The sequence below is a fragment of the Bufo bufo genome, chromosome 10, assembly GCF_905171765.1.
Source record: "Bufo bufo chromosome 10, aBufBuf1.1, whole genome shotgun sequence".
In the NCBI taxonomy this organism is placed as follows: Eukaryota; Metazoa; Chordata; class Amphibia; order Anura; family Bufonidae; genus Bufo; species Bufo bufo.
Genome location: NC_053398.1, coordinates 11,792,397 through 11,799,413, shown reverse-complemented (window position 1 = coordinate 11,799,413; position 7,017 = coordinate 11,792,397). Strand labels below are relative to the sequence as shown.

At 43.6% G+C, this 7,017-nt stretch overlaps 1 long non-coding RNA gene across 1 annotated transcript; it reads left to right on the top strand.

The window, feature by feature from the left end:
• Positions 1-318: 318 nt before the first annotated feature.
• On the top strand, positions 319-6,437 carry LOC120980333. Its single transcript, XR_005774506.1, has 3 exons — positions 319-331; positions 1,628-1,633; positions 6,311-6,437. It is a non-coding gene; the product is annotated as an uncharacterized LOC120980333 (long non-coding RNA).
• The last annotated feature ends 580 nt before the right edge of the window (positions 6,438-7,017 follow it).

Genomic DNA, 7,017 nt, shown 5'->3' with positions numbered 1-7,017 from the left:
TCTGTCATTGTGCTACTCTGTGGCCTCCTCATGCTGCTGCTGCCACCTCACCACTATGTCACTGGGCCACTCTGTGAGCTTCTCATGATGTTCCCACCCTCCCCACTTCATGACTGGTCCACTATTTTGCCTTTTTGGCCTGGATGACATCATCATTTATTTGACCCTTCTTCTAATCTGTCAGAAGGAAGGAAAAATCAGCCGCACAACGGATCCTGTCTGTGTAGCCGCTGTAAGGCCTGTACGGTCCCATCAGAATTGGCTTGTGATTTGGTAGCTAAAAGCAGGAGTGGGTACAAAACACAGAAGACATGCAAATATTCCATCTCACGTGTCACGTGTTTTTTTTTTGGGCATTAAGAATACTGATGGATTACTGACCAAATGCTGACCGAGTGAAGGCGGATGTTCCACAGACAGGATCCTTTTTTTGGGGGTTATTGTTCTGACGGATCATAGGAAGGGCAAAAAATCAGTGACGTCAACACAAACTTACTGCTGACCCGCTCTCCACTCTGTCGGGGGCTCTACTTGTATAAGCGTTTAATAGAACAGGTTCTGTAGACATCTATGTGGAATCAGCTGACGACGGTGTAAAAGGAGTGCGCTTCTTCATCGATCTGTAAGGCTGAGTTATTATTTGGTCAGTTTTGGCCCCGTGACTGCCCAAATAAGTGAGGTGCGCAGTAATTCTAAGACTGACGCCTGTCATCTGCATGTCATACGGACTCACAGTATTATTTCACTAACACAGCAGACTCCCTATGGGTGTTACTGCAAGGCACAGTGTTCCTCACCACTATAAAGGCACAGTGTTCCTCACCACTATAAAGGCTCTCTGCAGCCATGAAATAGCTGTTTCAGATCGAATCTAATCATTTCGGAAAATTCGGCGAGCTGGCTGAATCGAATTTTTGCAAAATTTGCTTATCTCTAGATGTAACCAGCAATAATGGGCGGTCTTTAGCGCTGCCCTAGCCAGTTTTTAAAGGCTAGGGCAGCGCTAAAGCCCGCCCATCAGAGCCGGTTACATCACCTTGATCACTGCTAGGCAGAAGCCTCCGCCTAGCAGTGTCTAAAAGTAACCAAACAGCCCTTGCCCTGCATGATACAGGCTAAGGGGGAGCACCGGCGCGTGAAAAGCTCTGATGCTCCACTCATTCATGGTGAATGAGTGCAGATTGACTTGTGCCCGGGTTCAGGTGTGACATTTATATCGATGGGATAGACATAAATGTCCGATTGGTGCAGGTCCTACCTTCGGGACCTGCTCCTACCTCAAGAGCGGAGCTTCAAAGTGAATGGAGAGCAAGCCGTGCCCCCATGGCCACCCTCCAGTCACCAGTAACGGTTTTCCAAAAACAACCGAGCCAGCCGGTTCCATAGCAGTGAATAGAGGGGTGGCTGTGCATGCCAAGTGTGCTCTCTGTTCACATCCGGGGCCCCGTTCTTGAGAAAAGAGTGGATTCAGAGGTGGGACCTGCCCATATTGGACATTTATGGCATATCCTATGGAGATGGGACAATCCCTTTAAATGAACATATGAACCTGTAAATTCAGTTCTTAGAGCAAACCAGCCTATACCTGGAAAGCTATGGCTGAGAGGCACTTTTATTTGGGGTGTAGAGGGAAGTCTATGATTCCAGTTTCGAGGAAGAGCAGTAATCTGAGGTCATCTGTGTATGTTTAGCAGGATGCCATTATTGTATCCGAAACCTTAGAATTGTAATCTCATTACCACAATGAGAGCCAGATTGGCAGCAGCAGATAACAGGCCCTCTGATTATACTAGACGCTTCTTCGTAAACTTTCCTTGAGTCCTTGAGAAATATCCATAGCTACAAATAATAACAATAATTACAAATAATAATAACACCGGCAATAATAATAACAATGTGAATAATAATTGTTTTTTCTTCCTGTGTATTTTGAATGCACAATCCTGACATCTGCAGGTAAAATAAGGTATTACACTACATACAATTGATCACATAGAGCATAAGTTTTGAATCATAATTTCTTTTTTCTTTTTTTTTTTACATGGACAAATTCTATTTATCTCTATGGGATTTTTCTTGCTCATAGCTGGCAGTATGATTCCATGGGTAAATGCTGGTAATTTAGGCTCCCCTGAATACAGGGCAGAGGACGTTCCAGCTTCTGATGATTTATGATATGCCAATTCGCACAAATTGGCAACATATCTGAGTTTTTCTTCTATGGTTAGTATCTAACATTTAAAAACCCCACATTCAGTCCCCAGAGAAATACATATTTCTAGAAAATGAAGGGCGTCCAAATAAAGCCACAAATTCCTTGGACTTAATAAGTGAATGTGAACTTTTCAAACATGACATGTGTTGTCATTTTGACTTTCTTTCTTCAAGAACATGTGTGGATATGGTGGTCATACCCCTAATCCCTAATTTCTGGGTGTGGGTGGGAAATCCTGGAGCATCTTCTTTATTGGTATATTATGCTTGGGTTTTTTTTCAACACTTTTCTAGTTGAACTAGTTGATTCAGTCTTTTCTCAAGAAATCCGTAATACATCTTAACTGTGGAAACCATCGACAAGCTGCTGCTGGATCTATATTTTGTGATATGTATCGGAATGTTGTGTGGATCTAATTGACACATGAACAGGTGCTCATTCTTGTGTGGAAGCCATAATTAGAATAAAAATAAAGCCATAATAAGTTATCCAGCTTGCTGATGGTTTCCAGCTATCAACATATTTTTGTCTATGTTGCTCAGAAAGACACAAGTAGCGGAGTTATAGAATATTGACTTACACAAAGAGCAAAAATCCCTAAAATGTAACTTTTAATAGTATAAAATAAAATATAATTAACCCTGACATAAAGACGATAGCTTATAATAATCACAAGTCCACAGAAAACCTAGTGTGACACGATATACTAGATACGGCAAGATAGCTAATAGAGATATAATTGGAACAAGTCAATAGGATTATCTAGAGCAGGCATGCTCAACCTGCGGCCCTCCAGCTGTTGCAAAACTACAACTCCCAGCATGCCTGAACAGCCTACAGCTATCAGCCTTCAGCAGGGCATGGTGGGAGTTGTAGTTTTACAACAGCTGGAGGGCCGCAGGTTGAGCATCCCTGATCTAGAGCGTAATATATCATACACGTAAACAGTGCGGGCCACTTGGTGCGGTTACTCGCGGTTCCCGTGATCTTTGCGTGGTGCCACTTGATGAAGTAACTCACGGTTGCTGTGATTTGGGAAGATAACGCCCTCCGGGTTGGATGTCTTGTCCCTGGGTGTCCCTTTTGATGGTTTGACGGTTTCTATAGATTAAAGAATGACGCCCATCGGGTTATGAAGTCACAAGGGTGGAAGTGGTCGGGAGATGACTTGTCCCTTTTTAGGCTATCCCTGCCTAAAAGCGGAGCACCGGCCCCGAAAGGGGCGACCCCACTTCTCGGTGGCTAAACCCTGGAATATGCCCTAGAAAGCCCAAAACTTGTCAAAGCTGAGTCCCGACGTGTTTCCCCATCCAAGACGATGATGGTTCATCATGGGACAAAAAGTGCCAAAAATTAAGGAAAGGGTAGTTGCAGCCTAGATATAGTGTATTTAGGGCTTTCTAAGGCATATTCCAGGGTTTAGCCACCGAGAAGTGGGGTCGCCCCTTTCGGGGCCGGTGCTCCGCTTTTAGGCAGGGATAGCCTAAAAAGGGACAAGTCATCTCCCGACCACTTCCACCCTTGTGACATCATAACCCGATGGGCGTCATTCTTTAATCTATAGAAACCGTCAAACCATCAAAAGGGACACCGAGGGACAAGACATCCCACCCGGAGGGCGTTATCTTCCCAGATCACAGTAACTGTGAGTTATTTCATCAAGTGGCACCACGCAAAAATCACGGGAACCGCGAGTAACCGCACCAAGTGGCCCGCACTGTTTACGTGTATGATATATTACGCCCTAGATTATCCTATTGACTTGTTCCAATTATATCTCTATTAGCTATCTTGTTATATCTAGTATATCGTGTCACACTAGGCTTTCTGTGGACTTGTGATTATTATAAGCTATCGTCTTTATGTCAGGGTTAATTATATTTTATTTTATACTATTAAAAGTTACATTTGCTCAGAGTAAAAAACAAATAAAAACAAATAAGTAAAATTGTATAAAAGCAATGTAAACGTGTTTTTGAAGGAGGAAATGATCAGAGTGTAACTGATAAGGGGTGCCAACACTTTTGCAAAATTTTTATTAATTATTATTATTATTATTATTATTATTAATTTTGCACCTCTATTCTGGATTATATTGCATTCCAGAATACTTGCTAGTTTTGTATTAGTCTCAACGTCTGATGAGCTGATAGTCCAGCACCGCTACACCTTATATCATCTGAGGGGTCATGGGAATGATGGCAAGAATGCCAGTGGCGGTTGTGTTTGGGGCATCAGCATGGGCATGGTCAGTGCAATCACAACACTACACACCAGTTGCCCAGAATTTCCAAGAACTCACCCTGCTGGGAGTACCCTGGATTATTGGAATTTCCTCATGCAGCTATCCTTCTCTCCTTTAGATTGCAACCTCCCGTGTGCATGGAACACATACGTCATCACCAGAGAGAGTCCCAGCCTCTGAAATGGACTCAGTCGGCATTGATGGAGCATTAGCAGCTTGTAACTTTGTAGCCGTAAAGTTTAAAGGGGAACAGCTCAGAACAAAGTCGTCTGCGGGCTTTGATTTCCTTGTCTGCATCATCTCATAAGGTAGAGAGAAGTTAATGAAGTGTTTACAGGAGATTAGCTAATGTAAATCCATGAGGCGGCTGCGCGCTGTTCAAAAACCATGCGGCCGGGGTAGCAGAGCTCGTACAGTACAAGGTCGTCGTTGAATCTGAACTGGAGTCCTGTACGTTACATTCTAGTCAATGGCTGTAAACAGAATAGTTCAGCTCTCGTAAAACAGTGGAGTCGGGGCCTGGTTTCTGAACATTGGGCTTCTGAAAAACTCATCCGGCCAAGCTCTTTTAAAGGAGCCCAGTTTTTTTTATATAAATATTTCCTTCATTTAAAGGGACTTTCCTAATTTTAACAAATAAACAATATTCTTTCATGCTGAAAAGTGACACAGTTTTCCCATTTACTTTCTGTATAATATTCTTCACAGTTTCAAGATCTCTGCTTGCTGTCATTTACTAGGATCTCTAATTTTGTGCTGCTGGTGGATATACATCTGCCCTGGTCATGTGATGGACACACAGGGTTAGGGTTAGTTACTTGTTACAATGTTGTACAGTTGTGTCTTGTGACAAGCCAGGCCCCTGCTTCCGTCACATGATCGGGAATGATTTGTAGCTATTGGATGTAAACAATTAGGGTACTAATTCAATGGCAGCAAGCAGAGATCTTAAAAAAACCTTGAGGAATTGATACTGAAAGTTAGTATATGGGGAAAACTGTGTCATAATCCACAGCGGGAGATGACTTTAAGATCTTCTGGTTGCTAGTATTAGCTGTCATGGTCATCTGAGCTCCCACGATGCACTGCACTAGCAGGGAGCCAGCAGAATTAGGGCTCTTGCACACGAACGTAAGGGCTCCGCAATTGCGGTCCGCAATGCACGGGCACCGACCGTGGGGCAGCCGCATGTGGATCGCAGACCTATTCACATGAATGGGGTCCGCGATCCGTCCGCTCCGCAAAAAGATAGGACAAGTTCTATCTTTTTGCAGAACGGAACACCACAAAAGCACTCCATTGTGCTTCCGTGGGTTCCGTTCCGTGCTTCCGTTTTGTTCCGCACCGCATCTCCGGATTTGCGGACCCATTCATGTGAATGGGTCCGCATCTGTGATGCGGAACGCGCATGGCTGGTGACCCGTGTATTGCAGAACGCTCATGTGCAAGAGCCCTTAAACGGGTTATCCCGTGATTCATTTATTAAATTAAAATTAGACATCATATAGGACATGACACTCACTTTCTAATAAAGCTAGAACCAGCCCTGCACCTCTCATGGATCCAGAGATCTCCACAAATTCATTGCTTAAATTGGTCTACTAGATTTTCAGCTCAGGGGGCATGGCCTTTCTGCTGCAGCTCTCTCCATATCACAGCTCAGGGGGTATGTCCTTTCTGTTGCAACTCTCTCCCTATTACAGCTTAGAGGATGTGTCCTTTCTGCTACAGATATCTCCCTATCACAGCTGAGGGGAGAGTGTCCTTTATGCTTCAGCTCTCTCCCTATCCCATATCAAGGAGTGTGTAGTTTCTGCTGCTGCTTTCTCCCTATCACAGTTCAGGGAGAGTGTCCTTTATGCTTCAGCTCTCTCCATATCACATCTCAGGGGTGTGTAGTTTCTGCTGCAGCTCTTTCCCTATCACAGTTCAGGGAGAGTGTCCTTTATGCTTCAGCTCTCTTCCTATCACATCTCAGGGGGGGTGTAGTTTCTGCTGCAGCTTTTTCCCCATAACAGCTCATGAGGTGTGTCCTTTCTGCTGAAGCTCTCTCCCTGTAACTGTTACAACTTCTAACAGTAGATATGGCTGCCAGCAGTTGAAGGATGGAACTGAGCATGTGTGACCACCTCAGCGAGGTGGACAGAGAAATAAGAAAAAGAGCAAACAGCAGGTGGCGCTATACAGGTACATTTTATTAAACTGCTCAGTGCAGTGGCTATAGAAACTTTTCAACTATGCGCAATTATGAATGTATTCAGATCCAGGAGCCGGTTTAAAAAATGTAGAATATTATTTGTGGGACAATCGTTTTACTAGTTCAGCTTTAGATGTAACTGGAGAAGAAGAGATCATGTGACCGAAAATCAATTGAAAGTAAAACTTTTTTTGTTTATTATTTAGTCAGAAGTGGCATTTTCCAATGGAATATTAGATTATTAGTTGTTAAGCTAATTATTTATTTTTGGGAGGAAATTCCTTTAATCTGGCATCCAAGACCCCGGAAAGTCTGATGATCAAGCGCAGAGCTGTAGTATAACGCGGTTTCTTGTTACTT